Consider the following 26225-nt stretch of genomic DNA (forward strand, 5'->3'; position numbering starts at 1 on the left):
AGAATCTACACTATATATATGTATATACATATATATATATACATATATATATATATATATCTTTTATAATATATTTTAACTAGTAGGTGCTTACTTAAACATTCAGTAACTCAAAAACTTATACTTTCTTCCAAGACATACCTAACTAGAAACAATCATGTTAGAATCTAAATTATGCTATAATCTAAATTACTCCTAACATATCTCATCACTTTACAGATACAAATCTCTTACCAGAAAAGGTGTTACATCCCAAAAGTCCATTTAACAATTTTGAAGGGTATTAGCTAACTCAAACTATGTCCAAGCTCTCAAAAAACAATATTCAAAAACACATTGGAAAAATTGTCTACTAAAAACTCCATTTTCTAGAGAATTTTGATTCCATCATGTCTTTGATTAATTATGAAACATAGTTGGAACTGCTGTAAAACGGTGCCCAGCGTAATGGGGTACATGTAAGGGAGAATTTTTTTAAGTTAAGATGCTTGTTGTTCAATTTTTTCAAGTTAAGATGCTTGTGCTGTTCTTGTCAAATAACAGTAGCATAAAAATATGAAGGTATATGATAGTATATATTCAAACAAACTTAAGATATGAGTTGGTATATACAACCTTTATATACAGCTGTACAGCTGCAGGATACAGCTATACTAGAATATGCACTTTTTCCTATTCATGATGTCTCCCTGTCTAAACTTGCCTCCACCAAATGCATCCTAAATCATATATTTATCTTATTCTCATGCCTTTGTATTTGCTTTTCTTGTTAATATTTGTTCTCCATTTACTTGGTTTTCATATATGTCTAGGTTTATATGCACACATTTCTTTCTAGATGTGAGAAGCATCAAAGAGACAAAAGCATTTGAAATGATTTTCTGCAGGGGAAAAAAAAAAAAAAAAACTTTCAATGCTTCTTGGCTTCTTTCTACAGAAAGAGTACACTGCCTTAATCCAGTTACACCCTTATGTAAAGAGACAGCAGTGGGAGGAGAAATGTGTTCTTGAAACATCTGTACAGCCTCGATACTAGTGCTTCAGATGCTACTTAACAGATCTTTGCTATGTGTGTTCTGTGAAGTAGTTATCTGTGTTACAAGAGGACTTCAGACTTGTCAGCCTTGAAAAAGATCCCCTGAAAATTTCATCTAAGAACAACCTTTTCCTCAAGGCATTATCTGAAGTAGTTGGGCTAGTTATTTATGCTTTAGTTTTGATTTCTTAGGTGCCCCAAATGAGATGTATGCATCACATATTTCCAAGTAACACTTTGAAGAAACTATGCTTAAACTACTTGAATGTTTAATTATTTTAGATACATGGTAGTCATTTTATTGAGGCAGGAAGGGAAATAATGAAAGCTGGTGATTGGATAGCTTTGTGCTGATTTATGCTAATACATGAGGCAGCAGTGCACACTTGCAACCCTGAAGGCCAACTTCATCATGGGCTGCATTAAGAGAGAAGTGGCCAGCAGTTTGAGGGAAGTGATTGTCCACCTCTATTCTGCCCTTCTGAGGCCCCACCTGGAGTACTGCATCCAGTATATTGATCAATATCCATAAGGATATTTATCTTTTAGAATGGGCCCAGAGGAGGGCTATGAAGTTGATACGAGGGATCACCAATCCTATGAAGAAAGGCTGAGAGTCCAGGGATGTTCAGGCTGAAGAGGAGAAGTCTCTGGGGATACCTCATTGCAGATTCTCAATACTGGAGGAGGTATTATAAAAAAGAGGGAGAACAACTTTTTTCTGGGGCAAAGAATGACAGGACAAGAAGGAATGGTTTTAAATTAAAGAGGGGAGATTTATATTAGAGATTAGGAGGAAATTCTTCACTCAGAGAGTGGTGAGGCACTGGAACAGGTTGCCAAGAGAAGTGTGGATGCCCTATACCTGGAGGTGTTCAAGGCCAGGTTGGATGAGGCCCTGGGTAACCTGATCTAGTGGGTGGGGTTGCGTCCCTGACTATAGAACTAGAAAATCTTTAAGGTCCTTTCTAACCCAAACCATTCTATGATTTTCTTATTTATTTATCTGTTTTCATGTGACACTTAAAATAACTGTAATATTCGGTCATATATCTGCCTATGGATGTTTTTTTCTGCCTCAGAAGAAATAATACTGTGTGACAACCTGGAAAGCTTCCTGTCTCTTGAGGACAGGGCAAATACTTGCATGGAGCCCTTAGCTTTTAAGGTGTTTTAATTCATGTTTTCTCAATGTACTCATATCTTATAATTAATTAACTTTTAAATTTTCACTCAAGTGGTTCTTTTATTTTAATAATTGAAAATGCAACTATATTTATAGCTGGTACTTTTCTCATCTGTGTCTCCAGATGGGTTGTTCTCTTGTCCACAAACATTAGATTGCTGTCCTTTGTGAAAGGGGATATAGATGATAAATTATTATGGCTTAACATGCCTTCTTTTTTTTTTTTTTTTTTTTTTTTTTTTTTAACCTGCTTTGGGGTTATCTTTTGTATTAGTGTTGCTCTGGCAACTACATGACACACATCACCTATGATATATGTAACATGAGGTCTCACTTCAATTCTGAATGATTCTATATCAAAAAGTGATCGGTTTCAAGGTCATTATTTTGATTCAATGTTATCATCCTGTACTGAAAGAGTACACTGCTACCGTTACATAGGAACAAACATGGGACAGAGAGGAATTTTCCAAATGACCAAGTTGAACCTCTCTAATGACTGTTATGCCATTTTTTTTTTCATAAAGTGGAGAAATCTCAACCTATAATTGGAAATGTATTTTACCTTGTCCTGATTTCAGTTGAGACAGAGTTAATTGTCCTCATAGTAGCTGGAATGATGCTATGTTTTGGATTTAGGATGAGAATAAGGCTGATAACAAACTTATGTTTTAGTTGCTGCAGAACAGAGCTTACAACAAGTCAAGGACTTTTCAGCTTCTCACACTGCCCTGTCAATGAAGAGGCTGGGGGTGAACAAGGAGCTGGGAGGGTATAGAACCAGGACAGCTGACCCAGACTGGCCTAAGGGATATTCTATGGAATATGAATATGAAGCCATGCTGAGCAATAAAACTGGGGTGATTGGCTAGGGGGATGGGGACTGCTGCTTAAGGATGGGCTGGGTATTTGTCAATGTGTTGGTAAGCCATTGCATTGTTCATCACTTGTTTTTTATATTATTTTATCACTACTATTGTGGTTATTGTAGTTATTATTATTATTTACCCTTCCTTTTCTGTTGTATTAAAGTATCTTTACCTCAACTCACAAATTTCCACTATTTGTTTTTGTTTGTTTGTTTGTTTGTTTTCTTATCCTCTCCCCCATCCCACAGGTTGAGGGAGTTGGTTTGCTGCTTAGCTGCCTGCTGGGTTACATCACAACGTACCCCTAATGTATACCAGGGCTGTTCCAGAATGCAATGGCTCTAGTGATTCCAGGAACTTCTAATTTCCATTAACTCATTTCATTCTGTGCAATTTTATTATTTCAGCTTTTATCCCCATGTGCTTATAGACAAAAAATATTTTCTCTAGTCTTCCAATTTGATAGCATGACATAGAAACAAACCTTATAATATGAAAACAAACAAACAAAACCACCGACATATTTTCAAACTCTCTCTTAAAAGATATTATATTCTCTATTTTGGTTAATATCCTTTCCATACAATTATTCCATTCTTTTCTTGTCATTTTGGAGCATATGTATAGTGTTGAACACAGAATTTGTAGCATGTCTTCCCTTGTCTATTTTATTTTACTGTTAATTCATATTTTCTGGTTCAACTGTTTTGTCATATTTTTTACACAATTTCAAATAAAACAGCTAGATTTTTCTCCTCCATACTATCTTCAACAAGTTATAGCAAAGTTTTATAGCACCTGATCTTGCATTTGTATTCAATTTCTAATCTAAATACTTCTGTTCATATACATGCATCATTTATAAATGTTTTATATTTTGAAACAAATTAAAATATAAAAATATATACGTTTTCTAGTTATAAAGTTAAAGTATAAGATATGTGACCATGAGAGGACTTAAAATAATTTTTAAAAGAGTAGAAAAACAGGATAAAAAGCAATATAATAAAAGATTGTGCTCAAATAGGATCACAATCTCAAGATGGTAGCTTCTCATACTCTTAACTGACTACTTATAGAAGCTATCCAGTAGGATATCAACTAAATTAATGCAAGCATGAAGTATTTTTTCTTTTATCTCTTTTGAGATTTATGTAGCAATTTAAAGCTATGCAGCAAATACAAGTTTCTCATCTACTTTCAACAGTTAACATATACAGAAGTGGTGTAGGAAGAATCAGAACAATTTCTATTTTCAAGTCAAAGCCAACTGAATTTTCAGTGTATCTCAAACTTCCAATAAAAGAGGAACAATTATATATTTCAGAGAGATGAAAGATTTAAAGAAATCTGGATTCTGCTGTACACAGTGCATTTTTGAATTCCTATAATATAGTGAATCATATATGACAGACATTAAAAAATCATCTTTAGTTCTTATTAACAAGAAAAATGTCATCGTTTTGCAAGGTTAAGCAAAGACAGTAAGATCCTATACTTCAGTGAATAAGATAGTCAATTAAAATACAGTCTACCTTCACCTACATCACTGTATGATTGTGTGATTTGAGATCATTTCTTCTTCTCACCTGATAAGCCAACAGTGTGATACAGAGTGCAACTTTTCCAGTCTTCAGACTATCTTGAAAGAGAGAAAAAATACTTAAAAATCTGTTTTTGTATTTAAAAAATCATTATATGTAGTGATTGTTATATGCTCTTCAAGGCTCTGTCAGTCCTGGGAGATATATTATATCAGAGCAAAAGTTTGATTGAGGTGCTCAGCATCATCAGAGCACTAAATAAAGCATGAAGTTTTTGCAGGTCTGTGGATAAAATAGAAAATTGAGGGAGTAACCAGAAGAAGTCAAAAAAGAAACCAGTTGCAGAACCAGCACCGAAGAGTACTATGAACATATATCATATTCTGCCACTTGTTTTAATTTAATCTTTTTTATTTCTGTATTAAGATTTCTCCAGGAGATACACTTTTTTTTTTTTTTTTTTTTTTTTTTTTTTTTTTTTTTTTTTTAGAATTAAGAGGCAAATTTCAAGTAGCTACAACAAGTTTATAAAGAAAACAGTATGCCAACACGAGACCGTGACTGACTGTTTCAAGATATGATAAAAGCTAAGTCAAGATGAGTATGTTCAACAAGCAGGTAAATAGGTACATTTACTAAATGCTTTTACAGAAACCTGTCTGAAAACTCACAGATCATAGCTCACAATTTTTTCCTTTCTTTTTTTCACAAGGGATTTTGCAAATGTACACAAAGATACGCCCCACCATTTGAAGGGTAAAAATTTTGAAAATATCTACTATGTCCAGCTGTGCTTCAGTACGTTTCTAGGTTTATCTATTCAAATTAAGAATAATGAATAAACAGATAATGAATAAACAGATTTTGGGGTAAACAAAGTAATACCTGTTTTTTGTGAGTGCTACTTTCAGCAAGAGTTTCATAACACAATGTTTCACATGCTATAAATAGTAATGTGTTTTCTTGGTGAGCAGTTCCCCAAAAGAAATTCAGATCACTTTCTAAATTTACCTGGTAGTCAGGAAATGCTTGCCTGTTTAGATATCTTCCAAAATGCAGTGTGTAGACACATTTTTTAGAAAAAAACACTAGCCCTGAAATTTTTTTATTTTTTTTTTCATTATCGTTTGGCTTTTGTGCTGGTATTTATGAGTAGTAAAAATTAAAAATTAAAGGTCAAGTTCCTTCTCTTGTGATAGATAACAAAAGCTGCCTTCCTCCATAACATGATGCTGCTCAAAGTGATTCATGCAATTATGAAAAATTATATCACACTTTTTTCTTTTTTTTTTTTTTTTACTGAAATGCACGTTCAGTGCTGCCAACCAAAACCACTTTAAGATACTATGAAGACCTACTCACACTTACCTTTAAGACTTGGTTTCTTCTTCTTCTTTACAGAACAAATGAGAAATCATTTAATTGACTTTAAACATGATTTATTGGGGTACTGGGAAAAAAGATCTTCACTATTGAATATTCACAGCATAATTAGTCACATTTTCTTAGGAAAGACTGGGAATTTAAAAGAAAAGAGGCAAGATTTCTAAATGTAGAAGAGTTTAATAACAGCTAAAATTTACATGTCATCACTCTTCTTAATACCCCTGTGCTGCTCTTAGGTAGTGCTACCTCTGCAAGCTGGAACAAACAATCTACATATAAGTTCCCAGTTGTTTAATCATAAAATCATAGAATGGCTTGGGTTGGAAGGGACTTCTAAGATCATCTAATGTAGTGGGATGGCACCCACTAAATCAGGTTGCTCCTAGCGCCATTTAACCTCTATTTGTTGCTCTATAGAGTTGTGGTTAAAACTTAAGAAATTAAGAACCACACATGCATAGGAAAGAAAACCAAAACCATACCGTTACACTTAGAAACACAAGCAAGCATGGATGTTTGCATCACTAGATTCAGTACACTAAAAATATACAATAAATGAATAAATCTAATTTTCCTCCACTGCATGTAAGAACATTGCCTTTTACTGCCCTCTAAGAGGATTCTTGAGTAGGTTTGTCTCCAGGATTGTGACAGATTGAAACAGAAGAATGCTTTACCACTTGGGTTAACCACCTAATAGTCATCTATCTATTAACCCTGCTTCAATATACAGAAAGGAGGATCTTCCTTAAAATGGTGATTCAGAACAGACTTTTTATTTATTTGTTTGTTTGTTTGTTTGTTTATAAGCATGACAAGCCTTTGTCAAACCTTTGACAAAACATTGTCATGGATTGGAGTCCTTTCCTGACAAAGAATCAGGAACCTAGGTTTTAACAGAGGGACTTCAATTTATCAAGTAGGCAGAGCTCTCATCTTTTCTTTAAAATACATTTTTTTTCCTTAACTATGGTGATGTTTTTCTTTATGGCAATTGGCTTTGTGATAATAAAGGTAATGAAAGTTGTCATCTTGTACAAAATAAATATTAGAATCTAATTTTTAGATTGTTATCTGAGTCTTATGAAATACGAATTTTCTCACTTTTCAAGATATTAATTACTTATTTCTAAATCACTTATTTTATCTTCATTTCACATATATAAATTTACTCAGATTTATCTCTGAGTGGTATCAAAAAGTTTATACAGTATTGTATTACTGTTAAGACACGAAAAAAAAAAATCCTGTACATCCTAAATTAATTTATTTTCCCTACCAAAGTTTCATACAAATCTCTTCAAAAAAAGATTTTTCTGTTCTAAGGTTTTATTATCAGAAAGGGCGAAAATGATTTTTAAATAGTATTGTGCACAGCTTGGAGAAAATTAAGACAGTAATTAGAAAGAAAAATGGATCATTGCCACATGAAAAAGAATAGTTATTTTATATGACGAATTTTTATTTGATTATCCAAGAAAAGTAATGAATTGGCATCATGGAAACAATCAGTGTTAATAGACTCTCATTTTTCATTATCAATGGGTGAAAAGATTTTCTATCAGTATATCAAAGGGACTTCATTTCAGCATTGCTTATTGTAAGTATCAAAGAACTTCACAGCTTTGCAGTTTTCTGAGTTTCTGTAAGTCACTGAAAATTTTGAAATATAGAACAAAAAAGAATGTATTCTGGTAGCTGATAGGACACTAGAAACCAAATTACCAAACATACATTGAAAGTGTACATCTAAGAAAACTTTAAAATGTATAATCAGAGAACTGTTTCATAGATGACTGGCATCCTTTTCCACAACAAGACTAACTGCAGTAAACAGATAATGATCCCCTTCCCCATTTATTTATTTATTTATTTTAACAAATGTTTATAGTTCAAAGTAGGAAACAAGGAAAAACATAAGAGTTTGAACTAGACTTCCATTAATTCAATTCAGCTGTGTTAATAAATATATACATAGTATTATATATATATATATAAACTTTAAATTATATATATAGTTCTTTTTATATATAGTTATATGGTTAAATATTTACGTATGTATGTATATATATTCATATGGAAAGAGCAAGCTGTGCATTTAGGGATTTGTTTGTTTGTTTGTTTGTTTTTATGACAGTTTTAATATGCTTTAGTGGAAAAGATTTTGTTCAGCTTGCATATAAACTGGCATTTTAGATAATGTGTTGACTAACACTAGTAAATTCAGAATCTGTAAATTCTGTTAAACAATGATTCTCCATTTCCATATTTTTTAATTTGTTTGCCACAGCAGATAATACAGGAAATTTATATCTGTACCCATGATATGCAAAATAAAAATATAACTGAATGAATTTTTAAAAACAGCTACAGCAGATTAAAATAATTATAATTTCATTAATTTACAAGATTTTGTGGTAAGCAATCCCTAATGCTTTAAACATCTCGTCAGTAATTATAACTGAAGTTGTGATCCCATTATGAATTTCCATGTAATTCTTATTTTCCTTAGATTATTAGGGAGGTCTGAGTAGTATAGTGATCCATCATCATTAACTTTTTCTTCAATGCTGTTAATCGAGAAGTAGTTAAAGAAATGCAGCACATATTCTGCAAGATTTTCTCCTCCACCTGGATGCATATAAGTCCATAAGACCTGATGGGACTCATCCCAGAGTACTCAAAGAGGTGGCTATTGTCACCACAGGGCCTCTCTTAATTATTTTTCAATGGTCTTGGGAATCTGGAGAGGTCTCAGTTGACTGTAAGTTTACAAAAGTGGTTCCATTTTTCAAGAAGGGCAAGAAATAAGATCCTGGCAATTACAGACCTGTCAGTCTCACTTCAGTGCCTGGTAAAATTATGGAAAAGATTGGTCAGGGAGTTACTAAAAAGTACCTAAAGGTCAATGTAGTCAATGGTCAAAGCCAACATGGGTTCACTAGGAGGTCATGTCTAAAAAAAATAATTTCCTTCTAAAATAAGATCACTCAGCTAGTTGACAGAAGGAAGCCAGTCAATGTAATCTTTCTGGATTTCAGTAAATCTTTCAATACTGTCTCTCACAGTGGACAAAATGACCATAATACAGTTAGGTAAAAGCATAATTAGATGAGTGAACAATTGGCTGATGGGTCCATCCCACAGGGTTCTTGTAAATGGGGTTACATTGGGATGGCGACCTGTCAATAGTGCGGTTCCACAGGTCTCCATTTGAGGACCAGTCCTCTTCAATGTTTTCATAAATGATTTGGATGAAAGACTTGAAGTTTTTTTGAGCAAGTTCATGGATGATACCAAATTAGGTGGAGTTGTTGACTACATTGAGGCCTTGCAGAGAGACCCTGACAAATTAGAGAGTGGAACAATCAACAATATTTAACGAGAGCAAGTTCCAGATCCTACATTTGGGAAGGGGCAACCCTGTTTATATGTATACAGACTGGGGAACGAGATACTGGAGAGCATTTTGGGGGTTCTGAACAACAGCAAATTGAAAATAAGCCAGCAGTGTGCCTGGACGGTGAGGAGGGCCAGCTGTATCCTGGGGTGCATCAAGAACAACATTGCTATCTGGTTAAAGGAAGTGATTGCCCTGCTCTACTCTGATCTGGTCTGGCCTCACCTTGAGTACTGTATGCAGTTTGGGGCACCACAGATTAAGGAGGATTTAAAACTGTTAGAGAGTGTTCAGAGAAGGGCAACAAAAATGGTAAAAGGTCTAGAAGGGAAAGAGTGTGAAGAGAGGCTGAAATCACTTGGATTGTTCAGCCTGGAGAAGAGGAAACTGGGGGGAGACCTCATTGTGGTCTACAACTTCCTCACAAGGGGGAGTGGAGAGGCAGACACTGACCAGGGCAGGTATCTGCCCTAGTCAGACCTCACCTGGAGTACTGTGTCCAGTTCTGAGCTCTCCAGTACAAAAAAGACAGGGATCTCCTGGAAAGAGTCCAGCGGAGGGCCACAAAGATGACACGGGGCCTGGAGCATCTTCCCTATGTGGAAAGACTGAGACACCTGGATCTGTTCAGCCTTGGGAAGACTGAGAGGAGATCTTATTAATGTGTACAAAAATCTTAAGTGTGGAAGACAGAGGGATTTGGCCAACCTCTTTTCAGTGGTTCGTGGGGATAGGACTAGGGGAAATAGCCAAAAAATGGATCAGAGGAAGTTCCGCATCAACATCAAAAAGAATTTCTTCACAGTGAGGGTGATGGAGCACAGGAACATCCCGCCAAAGGAGGTTGTGGAGTCTCCTTTTCTGGAGATATTTAAGGCCCATCTGGATGCCTACCTGGGCAACCTGCTCTAGAGAACCTGCATTGGCAGGGAGGCTGGACACAATGATCTCTGGAGGTCCCTTCCAATCCCTACAACTCTGTGATTCTGTGTGATTCTGTGATCTCTTCTCTCAGGTGACCAGTGATAAGACCTGAGAGAATGGCTCAAAGCTGTGACAGAGGAGGTTCAGGATGATATCAGGAAAAGGTTCTTAATTGAGAGGGTGGTCTTGAGGGGGTGGTCTGGGACTGGAACAGGCTCCCCAGGGAAGTGACCATGGCACCGAGCCTTCCAGAGTTCAAGAAACATTTGGACACATGATCTGGTTTTATTTTTTTTTTGTTTTTTTTGGAGTGGTCCTTAGTGGACCCAGTAGTTGGACTTATAATCCTGGTAGGTTCCTTCCAAATCTGATATTCTATGATTCTATGATTCTATCTTCTCTGATTCTTTTCTCAGTACTGTCAACTATTGCGTGTATCAATATCACTTTAAGCTTTCCAGAACTACCTAATGGAATTAAAAAAAAAAAAAAAATTGTCTTTGGCTGTTGTAATGAACAACCTGCAGCCAATAACACAGGCCAAGGTGAGGATCTCAGTGAAGTAGCATTTTTTATTCTTAATTGCCATGGCGGGCATCCTGCAAGCAGGAGCACAAAGCAGAATTGTATCATAGCCTTATATCTCCTATTACACAATGCTTGATTCCTCCCCTGTTTCCTCACTGGCTGAGTACTGAGTATAGGTTCACAACCTACTTGATGCTTGTTACCATACCTCATATGTATAGTTTTATTTGACCAACTTTTAATTTCTCCTTTTCCTTTTTTTTTTTTTTTTTTTTTCTTATTTTCTCACGCCTTCAGGGGCACAGGATTTTTTTGTTGTTGTTTTTTTGTTGATTCTGCAACTTCTAGTCTTGCTTTTTCTTAGTCATCCTCCCTATTTTGGGACACTGGAACTTTCCACTGTCTCCTTATATGCTTAACACAACCCCCACTGTTATGGCTGTGCAATCACTTTTGAATATGGAGGGCTAGTGGAATTTTCTACTGAAAGAACATAAATTTAATTCTCACACTGTATTCTTATTTCCTCTGTATTTGTCTTCCACAGACATTTAAATGATTCAGCCTTCTCACTCTTCTGAATACTGCGAATGAAGTATAATCAGATATGAATTGTACTTCATGTTGAACATGAAACAGAAAATGTGTATTTTATATATTTTATATTTTAGGGAAAAAAAAAAAAAAAACGCATACAGCTTGACAAGCATTTCTAAAGATGTTTTGTGTTTGCATTGTCTCATACAATGAAAATCAGCTTCTTATTTATCGCTTATTCCAGCAAGGGCTGTCATTCATGATAGCGAAGCTGTCTAACAGAAAAACACACAAAAACAACCCCCACCCCAAAAAAAAAAAAAAAAAAGTCAATGCAGTATAACCACCACCACCACCAAAACCCTTTTACCCTTCAAATTATCTTTTCAATTATAGTATTTCTGGAGAAATTCAAAGTTTTAGAAAATTTTTCTAAAGGTAGCAGTCTATAAAAATAGCAATATTAATTTTATTTTACTGCATTATAATATTAAAAACTAAAAAGAAAAGATGTGGAAAAATAGACTTGTTAGTGAAAAATAATAATAAAAAATTCTCACATAAGAAACATTTTAAAATGAGATAATTTTCATGTGGTTTTCACATGGTTTAAATATATAGAAAGTATATAAATTTGAATTTACATTAACTTTACAGAAAAAATATCTCCATGTCATCACACAGTTTTAATTGAATACCAGGTTTGTTGCAATTACATACATTCTGCTAAATCCCATAGAGGTAAAATAAATAAATAAATAAATAAATAAATAAAGTTTATCCAATGATCTAATGACAGGCATTCCAGATCATTTTCTAATGCAAATTCTGTCTTCTGTTCCTATACCATTTATTCAGAACTTATTCAGAAAATTAATCATTAGCAGCACCCAGCACCCAGTTTAAGAATTTGACCATATAGGTGATAGTAATTCTGTAAATATATGTAAACATAGATTTGAACTTGGTGAAAGAAATTTTTTGATCCAGTGAGTATAAACAGAAAAATATTTTGTGTGCTACTGTAAAAACTTCTGAACACAGATCTGTGGGCTAGAAGATGTTTGAGGATTCTAAAAACTGTTACTTATGTGTCCCAGACAAACACACTTATTATAGACACTATGAGGGATATGCAGGGAATGTGAACTAAAAATCTGAAAGAAAGGTCAGCCCATTTGTTCATGGAGTTCCATCATCACACTGGACCATTGTTCAAAAAGGGAAAATAAATATATATTGACTGACTAGGAAAGGAAAGTAAAATGTTAAATTTATGTTTTAGAGAAAATACCAGATTAAATAAACTTGCTATTTAAGTTGTTCAATAAAGTATGCTGATCTTTTTTCATGCACTAATATATCAAAAACTGTTTTAAAATGTTCAGTTCCCTTTGAATTATTAAATTTACCACCTGTCCAAGATCTTCTGAGGCAAGCTAATAACAGTTGCTCTTATCATTCCCTTTTCACTAGTTTTTCCTCAACTTTACTCTTTAGCTGAAATAAAGTTCATTTCAATGCAATTCCTGCTACAGCTGTTTGATTCCCCTCCCCAGAATCACAACCCGTGGCTTTGGGTTTTTCACTGTTTTTATTCATTTAGTTCTTCCTTCATGCTTCCATGGTAGGCAGGAACAGACGTGTCCCCCTGCGAAGCAAAGGGGGGCTCCTCTCTGCTTGCCTCTCCTCTTCCAGCTGCATGCACAGGCAGCGATGGGACTGAACCGGGCATGCTCCTGGCCTCTCCCCTTCAGCAGGGAGCTCTCATAACCCTGCAGGGCAGGCAGCACAGCCCCAGCCGCACCCCAGCACACTCCCACAGCCTGCTGGCATGGCCCCTGCCCAAACACCAGGGCACCTTGTCCACTGCCCGGCCCGGGTCATGGGCTCCGCATCAGCTGCTGCCCCCGCAGTGATGCCCTGCCCATGCAGGCAGGGGGTGCCTCATGTCACAAAGGGGCAGGGACGGTCTTGGCCCTGGAACGCTGGCCCCAGTGGCACTTGGGCACTTGGGCAGCCCTGCCATGGCTGCCCGTGCTGACAGGGAGGCTGCTCAGCTGCATGCTCCTGCAGCTCCAGCCTCCGCTCTGGACACAAACTCAACCAGAGGAACTCAGCTCCTCTCTCCTGCCTCCTCAGGCCCTTACCTCAAATGGCTCTCAGCGCCTTACAGGACACTGACCAAACTGAACCACCGCACACTCCTGGCCACTCCTTCCCAGCATGCTGCCGGAAATTTTCCATGCTCTATAGGACAGGTAACATCACCCCGACGCACACTCTCCCACGGTCCCATAGCAAGCAGCCAGGTGACACGATCAGGCCAGGATGGCAGTGACAGCTCCATCAGGATGACAGGACACAGACGGCCTCGGTGAGACACTAGAGACCCTCAGGCAGAGAGGCAGGGGCTCCCTGTGGTCACAGGGGGATGCTGCTCCATTTGTTCCTTCTCTTAGTAAAGCCAGACTCAGACAGCAATGGGACCAGATCACAGCACACTCCTGGCCTCTCCCCAGGGACCACTGAGCTGGAAGGAAGAGCTGCCAATGTTCTACAGGACAGGTAAGATTGCCCCAACCTACACCAACCACGTTCCACAGCAAGCAGGAAGGTGACATGATCGGGCCAGGAAGGCAGTAACGCTCCATCAGGATGATGGGAGATGGATGGACATGGTGAGATGCTGGAGACCCTCGGGCAGAGAGGCTGGGAAGCCCGTGGTCACAGGGGGATGCTGCTTCTTCTCTGTTTGGTGCTTCTTCTCTTTCAGCCACAAACACACAGGGATGGGACCAGATCATAGCACACTACCCCGTCACTGCACTCAACCACTCAGCTGGAAGGAAGAGCTGCCAACGCTCTCCAGGACAGGTAAGATTGCCCCAAACCATTCCCCACTCCGGTCCACAGCAAGCAGGACGATGACACATTCGGGCCAGGATGGCAGTGAGCTCCTTCAGCATGACAGGACACAGACAGGCTCGACAAGACACTAGAGACTCTGGGGCAGAAAGGAAGGGGCTGCCCAGGGTCACAGGGGATGCTGCTCAGTTTGGTGCTTCTTCTCTTTCAGTCACAATCACACAGCAATGGGACCAGACCACAACAGTCTCCTCCCTTACTGCCCATGACCACTCAGCTGGAAGGAAGAGCTGCCAAAGCTCTCCAGGACAGGTAAGATTGCCCCAAACCATTCCCCACTCTGGTCCACAGCAAGCAGAAGACGAGGACAGCAGTGATAGCTCCATCAGAACAACGGAACATGGACAGCCTCGGTGAGACATTACACGTTATGGGCAGAAAGGCAGGGGCTGCCCATGGTCACAGGGGGATGCTGCTCAGTTTGGTACTTCTTCTCTTTCAGCCAGAAACACATAGCGATGGGACCAGACCATGGCACGATCCTGCCCTCTCTGCCTGTGAGAACTCATCTGGAAGGAAGAGCTGCCAATGCTCTACAGGACAGATAAGCAATCCCCAACCCACCACCCTCCACACTCTCATAGCATGCCAAAAGATGACATGGCTGGGCTATGATGGGCATCCCCTGGCCGTCAGGGAGATGTGAGATGGATGGCCTTGGAGTGAGGCTGGAAGAGCCTCAGGGAGGAAGGGACGGCTTCCAGTGCTTGCAGGGAGTGGCTGCTCTCTTTGTCGCCTCCTCTATTACAGCTGGACACGCTGACAGTGAGGGAATGACGCCATGGTACACTCCTGGCCTCTCTCTTTCAGCACTCTGACGGAGAATTCACCACACTCTCCAGGACTCATAAGATTGCCCCAACCTATTTCCCACCACGGTCTCACTGCCCTGGCCTAACACAGCTGACTCTTGGCTGTCAGGGATACCCAGGAAAGATGGCCTTGTTCTCAGGCTGGGAGTGTCTCACGCAGGGAGGCAGCGACTGCCCCTGGCCATGGGCCAGGGCTGTTCTTTTTGATCATTTTCCTTTCTCACCCCATCACAGAGCCCCGAGGAGACTAAGGTCTGCCACTGTCCTTTCCCACCTCTGCCCAGTCACCCCACAGCCACTAACCTGAAGGCTGCTGCAGCTTTCTACAACCACAGCCATCGAAGGAGCAGGAAGCACACAGGGACCCTGCCTCTACCCTGACACAGTCCTACAAGCACAACCACAGGCCCCGCAGCTATGCACAAAGAGAGCTCGGCATGCCTCTGTGACACCCCATGTCTCTCTCAAACGTTGCTCAAATAAAGTTCTGATTCACAAACTCATTGGCTGCTCCTTCCTGCCCTTCTTGGGGAAACCTCAAGGGGGGTTGCCTTTTGCAGAAGGAGCGAGTGCACCAGCCTCCGCTTCTTCAGATGCTGGCATCAAGAGAATTTCAAAGCACATTACATGTCCTAATCTAAGACAAGTGTCTGCAGGCGTGGGTCTGCAAACCAGTGTACTCCCTCTTTCACCAAGGGACCACATGTGTATGAGGAAGGAACAACATTTAACACAAAAACCTCATCTGCTCTGACGGAAGTGCTTGAGGAAATTCCCCTTCCTGACATGCACTGTGCACCCAATGTGCAGCCTTGGGGGGTGCTGCCCCGCTGCTGGAAATCAAAGAGAGCCATGCTTTCTACCCGGGAAATTAAGCGCCTCTCATAGCTTTGCTACACATTTGTCGCATGCACCAGCCTTGCCACGGCTGGCCATCCCAGCTCACTTTAAGCCAACTTCTTCCTAGTCAGCTTGGCTACCTCCTGGCTACACACCTGACTGCCAGAAACAAACTGGGACTGATTAAAAATAAAAGCCCAAGGGACGGCACTACTTTTGCACACTCACACTCCTGACTCTTGTAGGAGACACATCCAGAAATGCCCCATGCACTGAAACACAGCCCTGTGCTGGGAGGGAACCCGCAGCTGCAGGCACTCAGAGTCAGGGGCCTGCTGGAAGGCCGAAAGGGAAAGGTTGAGGAGATTGGGAAGGTTGAGGAGATTGGGAAGTTTTGTGTCAATCTCAGTACAGGGAGAAATAGTCTCCAGCATGCAGAGTGCTCCCACTTTCCCCACAGCCCTCCTTCCCCTCAAAGTGCTTTTCAGAGAGTGTTCCAGCCCCAAACATGCTGACAACCACAAATGGCACCTAACACAACTAAACCATGTCCACCTCTAGTGAACACCGGCGTACAATGTACCTGAATGCCATCAGGCTACCAAGGGACAGAGCTCATCTGTATCTCTAGAGTGACAGGGGCATCCCAACAGCTAACTGTATTAGAAGCTGAAGTGAGCCTAACTGGGAATCAGTGGCAAAAGCTTCCCTTTGTGACTGGCCCGGAGGGTCCATGCATCCTTGCCATAGACTACCTCAAGAGAGGTAGTCTTCAAGGATCCAAAAGGGTACCGGTGGGCTTTTGGCATAGCTGCTTTGAGCACAGAGAAGATCAGGCAGCTGTCTACCCTGCCTGGCCTTCCAGAAGACCCATCCATAGTAGGAAGTCATCGGAAAAGGAAAGCTGCTGCGTGGAGTCCCACATGATAAGTTGTGGAGGCTGTAGAAGGGGAAGGCAAGTTGAGTCACTATGTAGAAATAAAAGCCATACAACTAGTCCTAGAGATTGCCGAACGAGAAAAATGGCCAGGACTGTATCTTATATTAACTCATGGATAGCGGTAAATGCTCTGTGAGGGTGGCTGCAGCAATGGAAACAGAGCAACTGGAAGTGTAGAGATAAACCTAGCTGGGCTGCTATCCTGTGGCAAGATATTGCTGCCTGGGTACAAAACCTGGATGCAAAAGTACGTCATGTAGATGCCCACATGCGCAAGAGATGCGCTACTGAGGAACATCAGAACAACGAAGAGGTGGATCAAGCTTCAAAAATTTAAGTGGCTCATGTGGACCTGGACTGGGGACGTAAGGGTGAGCTGTCTGTAGCTCGATGGGCCCAGGAAACATCAGGACATCTGGGGAGGGATGCCATATACAGATGGGTTCTTGATCAAGGGGTGGACCTATCCATTGAGGCCATCACACAGGTTACCCATGAGTGTGAGCCCTGTGCTGCAATCAAGAGAGCCATGAAGGTAAAATCTCCCTGGAATAGGGGGAGGTGGCTAGGGGTTCAATATGGTGAGGCATGAATCAAATGTGATTCATGAAATGTGAAACATGAATGTTGGTGTCTGAAACTGGAAATAAGACATGGCAGATATAAATAAAGCAGTCCCTGGCTGCCACGGTATAGAAAGCACACTCAGACAGGGACTGGTTATCCTGAGTTATGTGAAAGCAGCCCTGCAGCTCAGCCAATTTCAAACATCACTAACTTACTGTTGCTGTTTTTGTCAGGACTTCTTCCGTAGTTGTCAAAGTGCACCATCCTGAGGTACATCAATGTCCACCAAGACTGTATGTTGCACGGATTAGCCCAGAATCTGCCATATGAAAGCCAAGGTTTCATCACATGGCCCCTGGGGAAATACATGCAGCTTCAGATACAGCTAATGTGATCTTCTGACCAGCAAGTGAAACACAAGCCTCCCCTATGGAGCTAGAAAAACCTCTTATGTACCTGTACTGGGTTTGGCTGGGAAGTTAACTTTTCCTGCAGCAGCCCATCAAAAATGGCTCTACTCCTTGGAGCCGACCTCTGGATACATCTCCAGAACTACACCTTCATGTCACTTCTTTTACAATCAGTGTTTCATACCAATTTGAGGACTGAGAATGGGATGTGACTGGGTTTTCTGCATGTTTCAAACACGTGGGTTACCTCTTACAAACACCGTCCATTAAACCTGCACTGTAGTCCTTCTGGGCTTCAGAGAAAGGGGCAGAGGAAGCCAATAGATTGGTCAGGAAGATATTTATTGTGCTCAAATGCACAAGGAATTCTGGCACATCACTGTCTTCAAGGGCTTGCTTCCTGTTGGTGGAATGTTTTTCTGGGCATGTCCAGAACCATCTAACAAGTGGATTGTTTTTTGTCAGATGGAAGAGAAGAGCTCTGTTGCCCGTAATATCCGAACTCCACTTCTCTGAATTTGCTTCAGAACCTTGCTGCCTTTATCTACGGGGCAAAATCATCTCCAGTCATCTCTGTTTGGGCAATGCTCCAATAAAGTAAGATTTCTGTTTCTCCAGCCACAGCCAGGCCAGGAATGCCTTTTTCCAGGGAGAAAGCCGAAGAACATGGCAAACCACAGCCTGCTGCACCCTGAGGGGCAAGGGATGAGCAAACCCTGGGCTGGCACAGCCAGGAGCATCCCTGCAGGGAGCTGCAACGTCCCTGAAACCAGATTTGTTCAGGGGACCCGGGGCCAAGTTGGACAGCCTCGGGTGTGCCTCCCACTGCGTGCTGCAGCCTCTCTTGCCTCCAGATCGGTCACTGTTCTCTGCAATGTGCCGTGCCCTTCAGCACACTTTCCCACTCTTTTTCTTGGGGAAGAATTGTCTGACTTCCTCTTACAAGTTTGGTGTTTGTGGGTAGGGAAAGGAGGAGAAAATACAGGGACTCAGAAAGAAGAAAGAGAATGGGACAGATGAACAGTCTGGACCAAGGATTTGGGTATTTCGATCTTGGGCAGCCCTTTGAGAAGCTGGGTATGTGGGCTGCTGACCAACTTCAACTCAGTAAATGGGGCACAAGTGTGTTGGGGAGCAATCTAATTACCAGGGCTTTAAACTAGGTTTGACAGGGAAAGGGAGGAGAGCTAATAGTGACAAAAAAAAAAGGCTGGTGAAGTTGTCATTGCTGTCACTGTTGAAGATAGTAGGGAAAAACCTCTGAGTTGTCCCATAGGATTGTCTGAGGGCTCCTGAGAGAAGGTGATGATCCTGATGCCCCATCCAGAATTTTCTTCTTTTTGCATCCCTCCAGGGGTAACGGTGCCTGCTGCTTCCCTAAAGTGCCTGTATACCAACGCGTGGAGCATGGGAAATAAACAGGATGAGCTTGAGATCTCAGGGCCATGATCTCGTTGCAATCACAGAGATGTGGTGGGACAGCTCACACAACTGGAATGTTTACATGGAGGGCTATGTCCTTTTAGGAAAGACAGGCTGTACCCAGCTCCACCTTGGGGAGGGTGATGGACAAGCGGAGAGCTTGTGGGTGAGAATTAAGGGGTGGGCTGGTATGGGGGACACTGTTGTGGTGGTATACTACAGGTCACCAGATCAGGAGGAGAAGGTTGATGAGGCCTTCTACAAGCAGCTGGTAGTAGCCTCACGATCATGGGCACTGGTTCTCATGGGGGACTTCAATTTTCCAAACATCTGTTGGGTAAGCAACTTGGCCAGGCATGTGCAGTCCAAACTGTTCATACAATGCGTTGAAGAAAATTTTCTTACACAGGTGGTGGAGGAGCTGATGAAGAGGGGGGTGCTCCTGGACCTTGTCCTTACCAACAGGGATGGGCTTGTTAGGGATGTGAAGGTCAGAGGCAGCTTGGGATGCAGCGATATGAGATGATGGAGTTCAAGATGGAACTCGTTGGAAGAAGTAAGGCTAAAAACAGGATTTCAATCCTGGACTTTTGGAGAGCCAACATCAACCTCTTCCGGGACCTGCTTGGGAGTATCTCATGGGCTAGATTGCTAGAAGGCAAGGGTGCATGTGAGAGCTGGACTACATTTAAACAGCACTTCTTCCAAGCCCCGGATCGGTGCATCCCTAGGAGTAGGAAATCAGGGGGGCAGGAGACCTGAGTGGATGAGCAAGGAGCTCATGGATAAGATCAAAAGGAAGAGGAAGGTTTATGAAATGTGGAAAAAGGGCCTGTCCTCTTGGGAAGAGTATAGAAGTGTTGTTAGGACCTGCAGGGATGTGACAAGGAAGGTTAAAGCCCGCGTAGAGATGAAGCTTGCAAAAGAGATAAAATATATTAAGAAGTTTTTTTGTTTGTTTGTTTGTTTGTTTTAAGTATGTAAACAGTAAAAGGAAGACTAGGGATAACGTGGGTCCCTTGCTGAATGAGGAGGATGTCCTGGTAATGGGAAATGCTGAGAAGGCAGAGATACTGAATGCTTTCTTTGCTTCAGTCTTTTCTTCAGGGACTCCCCCCCAGTACTCTTTGACCTTGAAGGGAGGAGAAAGGGGCTGGGAAATAGAGGGCTCCCCCCTGGTTGACGAGAGAGTGGTTTGGGAGCATCTGAGTGGGCTCAACACACACAAATCCATGGGTCCCAATGGGATACATCCACATGTGCTAAGGTAGTTGGCAGAGGTGATCGACGAACCTCCCTCTATCATCTTTGAAAGCTCCTGGACAACAGGAGAGATGCCTGAAGGTTGGAGGATAGCCAATGTCACTCCAGTCTTCAAGAAGGGCAAGGAGGATCTGGAAAACTATAGGCCAGTCAGTCTCACCTCTGTCCTTGGAAAGGTGTTGGAACAGCTTGTTCTGAATGCCATCTCCAAGCAACTGGAAGAGAAGAAGGCTATGAGGAGTAGTCAGCATGGATTCCCAAGGGGAAGTCGTGCTTGACCAACCTCATTGCCTTCTATGACGTCATCACCAGCTGGGTAGATGAGGGGAGAGCAGTAGATGTCATCTACCTTGACTTTAGCGAGGCTTTCAATACTGTCTCCCATGACATCCTGATAGCAAAGCTGAGAAAGTGTGGGATAGAGGAGTGGACAGTAAGGTGGGTTGAGAACTGGCTGACCGGCTGAGCTCAGAGGGCTGAGATTGGCGGCACAGAGTCTGGTTGGATACCTGTGACTAGTGGTGTTCCGCAGGGGTGCTGGGTCCGGTCTTGTTCAACATCTTCATTGACGACCTTGATGAGGGAATAGTGTCTACTCTCACCAAGTACGCTGATGACACAAAGCCGGGAGGAGTGGCCGGCACACCAGAAATCTGTGCTGTCATTCAGCGAGTCCTAGACAAGCTGGAGAGATGTGTAGGAAGAAAGCAAATGAGGTTTAATAAGAGCAAGTGCAGAGTCCTGCAGCTGGGAAGGAACAACCGTATGTATCGGTACAGGCTGGGGGATAACCTGCTGGAGAGGAGCTCTGCTGAGAAGAACCCTGGGGGGTCTGGTGGATGACAGGTTGACCATGAGCCAGCAGTGTGCCCTTGTGGCCAAGAGGGCCAATGGGATCCTGGTGTGCATTAAAAAGGAGTGTGGCCAGCAAGTCAAGGGAGGTGATCGTCTCCCTCTACTCTGCCCTGGTCAGGCCTCACCTGGGTTACTGTGTCCAGTTCTGGGCTCCCCGGTACAAAAAAGACAGGGATCTCCTGGAAAGAGTCCAGCAGAGGGCCACAAAGATGACACAGGGCCTGAAGCATCTTCCTTGTGAGGAAAGGCTGAGAGACCTGGATCTGTTCAGCCTGGAGAAAAGAAGACTGAGAGGGGATCTCCTCAATGTGTATAAATACCTGAGGTGTGGGAGACAGAGGGATTTGGCCAACCCCTTTTCAGTGGTTTGTGGGGATAGGACAAGGAGTAATGGTCACAAGATAGAGCACAGGAAGTTCTGCACCAACATGCGAAAGAACTTCTTCATGGTGAGGGTGACGGAGCACTGGACCAGGCTGCCCAGGGATGTTGTGGAGTCTCCTTCTCTGGATATATTCAAGGCCCGCCTGGATGCCTATCTGGGCAGTGTGTTCTAAGGAACTTGCTTTGGCAGGGGGGTTGGACCCAGTGATCTTTCGAGGTCCCTTCCAACCCCTGCAATTCTGTGATTCTGTGGTTCTAACTATTCTGTCAGTGGTTGACTGAAAAACCTTAAATTATATAACTAGTCACAAATAGTCTTTGACTGCTTTCAGGCTCTGTTTCTGGGGTGGGAGGAGGTTGTTTTGCAATTTTTTTTCTTGTCCACAGTCTCAAGTAGACTGTCTTTTATCTGAGTTCAGGCAGATATTTAGAGTTTCAAGGTTGGCTCTCAGGATCAGTTGCCAGAATTGCTTTGGTAGATCCAAATTATTTTAAAATATTTTGTTTAAAAATCACATTATGTAATTTTTTGTTTGTAGTGCTATACTTCATTTAATTCTCTGTGGGATCTGTTATCATATCAACTGAGTTCATGATACTTGAGTAATTTGCTACTCTGAATAGATAAAACAGTATCCCAATATTTAAAAATTTCTGTCTACAAAAACAAAACAAACAAAATCCACCGATCAACTCAGAAATTTGATCTGATTATCATAATAATAATCATAACAGATACGTTAATCGTAATTATAATAATTTTATAATAATGTTAATCATAACAGATACGGTAATCTTCAGATTTAATATAGCAGGAAAAATTGTCTTAATGTTGCAGTTACCTGTAGTGAGTTTATATGTGCTGCAGTTTGTGTTGCATCTACAGAGGTACCAAAGTACAGTCCTCCGCACATTTCAGTAGACTTTCATCCACGGATGACTATAGCAGCACAGCTTGCTACTACGAGTATTGCAGCCTGATCAGGACTAGAAAGAATGCCACACATTTAAGTGACACTACCTCACAGATTACAGCACCCAGTGCTTAAGGACCTGGCTGGGTATGCAAGCAGTAGTTTCAGCAGTGTTGTAGGTTCAGTGAAGACAAAATAGTTTTGGTTTTATGCAAGAGTTGGATTTACATGACAGGACATGTTATAAATGTCATGCCAATCATAACATGGCAAATTTGGCATTGTTAATCCACTCCAGCCTCTGCTGTATTCCTTAGGTCTTCCTCCCTCCCAGCCTCCCAAGATAAGCAGAGGTCAGAGATGGATGAGCACCAAAGTCAATAAGCAGTAGTCATATGACTGCATACCTAATAGGAAAAACTGAAATGTTCAAACTGATTTCAGAATTAAATTGGCATGGAAAATTGAAGAGGAATATAAGAGGCAGAAACAAACAAACAAACAAATGAATAAACCAAGAAAACAAAGAAACAAACAAACAAACAAAAAAGATAAAATAAAAGGAACTTCTTTAAGGATTTTCTAACAACTTACATTGTTTGATAAATGAACTTCCTGATGAATATTTGAAAGTAGTCCTATGCAAGACAAGATCAATACACTTAAAAAGAAGTTATAATACATCCATCATTTTATTCTGTATTTTCACAGCTTTAATTCTGTATAAATTTATGTTGTTATTTTAATACAGTTTTTTTTTTTTGGTTGGTTGGTTGTTGTTGGTTTTGTTTGTTTGTTTGTTTTAACTATTAAGTCCTCTGCATTTTAATAATCAGTCATGGACCAGGGAGTACAAATCACATTTCTATGGACTACTTCAACTCCAGATCCAAAAGAGACTTGAGATACAAAAGAGACTCTTCTCTTTACCAACTGATTAAGTAAATGTTTACATTGTATACACTTTTTTTGTCTATACATCAAAATTAGGTGAACATGAACAATTAAAAAGAGGCTTTGTAGTTGTATATAATGATTAGGGTATTACCTTACAGCACAATAGACATTAGGAAAAAAAACACTTCCAGAAAGTAATGAAACCAAGGTAAATGTGGCAATTGTGGTGTATTAAATATGAGCACAACTGTGCACATTCTGCGGGAATCAGTCTTCTGATAGATTTCATTAAGAATGCATATTTAAAAAAAAAAAAAATGACAATTGCATTGCTTTTTAGTCAGATATCTCCTTTCTAACAATATTGTTGATATTGTGAGAATCTTGTTTAGTGAGATCATGAACAGGAGTAATGACAGTAATTCAATGAATCAAACTGAAAGTCTCTAGAAAGTATTGAACTTTAAGTTTATTTAATAAGATATAGCAGTTCATCAAGTTCTTACTCTTTCATTCTTGTTTTTAAATATGGCAGTCACATACCTAACAGAAAGAAATGCTAGAATCTAGTTTTGAATCTATACAAAATCGTATCCATAATGATTTGCAAAGGATGAGGAAAATAGCAATAATATTAGCATACATACTTAGATGTGTTAACTGTGGATTTTAGGAATACAACAGAACATGTGGGTTTTATACAAAACTTGCCGTCTAGAGGGAGTTGCATAAGTAGTATCAGATAGCAATAATACAATTTTATTCCAGAAGAAAGAAATGTGTGTTCTTATATTCACCCTGTAAAAATAGACTCATTTCCTGAGAAATCAGCTACAGCCCAATTTGAAATTCAGTACTGTAAATGTAGTTCAGAAAGCACTGTTAAAAAGATTCCCTTATGTTGCTGTCCTATTAATTCTCTACCACCATTCATTTGATCGAAAATATGTTCAAGTATCAAGTTAAACTGGAATTGCTACAAAAAAAAAAAAAAAAAAAGTGATCAGAGCAAAACTTCATGACACAGCATTATAGAGACTGTACAAAATGTCTGTAATAATTATAGGAAGTACTTGTTCATCAGAATGACTGATTCATGCTGTAGAAATCAAATATATATTTTTAAATAAAACTGAAATTTTAAAAAAAACCTGAAGAGCTTGTATCTAAATACAAAAATCTTCTCTTTTCACAAAATGTACTGTGTACAGTTGTGTACCATGTACATAACAATATAAAATACAATATAACAAAACAAAATATAACATTAGAGGTGTAAACATTGAATAAATATTGAATAAATATGCAAGCATTTAATACAACATTCAATATATCCATCACCATGTTTTGACAAGACTCACCATTCATCTGGCCAGAGCATTGCCACTTGTCTTGAGAAGAAAATATGTTATATAGGTAATGAATTATACATTGAATCAGAACTTTAAATCACACATTTGTACAAGCTCAGGATCCTAAACATCACGTATATTCATTTAGTTAAATCATTTCAAATTAAGTATAATGTTGCATTAACTATCTAAGTGTCAATAACAACTACAATCACTTTGTGGAGCTATGATTTGATAAATAGTTTGAAAGGTAATTTTTTGACTGGTAAGCTGATTTATTGAATGTATGTCTGGGAGATATAGTCAACTGTCCTACCTTGGGATCTTATTTTGCTCTCTAGTGCTCAATAGAGAGACAGCTGGAAGCTGGAGCTTTTATGTGTAGGCTTTTTGTCTTTTGGGAAATTTAAATTTGTAACTACCCAGCTTGTAACAGATGCTGCTTTCACTTACCAGCTAAATTAAAAGTTGCACCTTTATTATTGGACTGTAGCATTGGTGAAGATTGTGTCAAGGGACTGCAAAGGAGGTAGAGCCTTTTTGTTAAACTGTCTCAATTCTTTAAAGAGTTGTCTATAAAAAATACCAAAATACTTCCAGTCTCTGCAAAAGTACTTTACTAAAACACAAAACTATATGAATTGGGAATAAGATTACACTTAAAAAATAAATAAATAAATAAAATAAAATAAAATAAAATAAAATAAAATAAAATAAAATAAAATAAAATAAAATAATAATATCATCCTCTATTCATGGTATCTTCAGAAAACAACCCCTTTCCTCAAGTCTTTTTTTTTTTTTTTTTTTTTTTTTTTTTTTCATATAGAGGTTTTGAATATTCCATCTAAACAAAGTGTCTGAAGCTTCTTCCTGCTTCTCAGAAGCAGCACTGACATCCTTCCTGTGCACTTGCCAACAGCCATTTATTTTTCTTTCAGGTATACATCCTCATTGCAGGACTCTGCTTGTTTTGTCATCTATCTATGTCAGATAATGAAACATTATGTTGAGTACAGTAACAAGAATTACACTTTGAATATAGAAAAGATTTTAGTTGTTCTGCATAAGAATTAATGTACAAATGTTAAGGGAAGTAAGAAGTGTTTAGTTTCAAATAGTCCTCCTTAAATATCCATTGCTGATTGAAATCCTGAGTAAGGCAAGCCATTAGTCTTTCTCAGCATAGCTGTGCTTTTGTCTAACTTTTACTTCTGGAAACATTAAGACA

The sequence above is a fragment of the Aythya fuligula genome, chromosome Z, assembly GCF_009819795.1.
Source record: "Aythya fuligula isolate bAytFul2 chromosome Z, bAytFul2.pri, whole genome shotgun sequence".
Lineage (NCBI taxonomy): Eukaryota > Metazoa > Chordata > Aves > Anseriformes > Anatidae > Aythya > Aythya fuligula.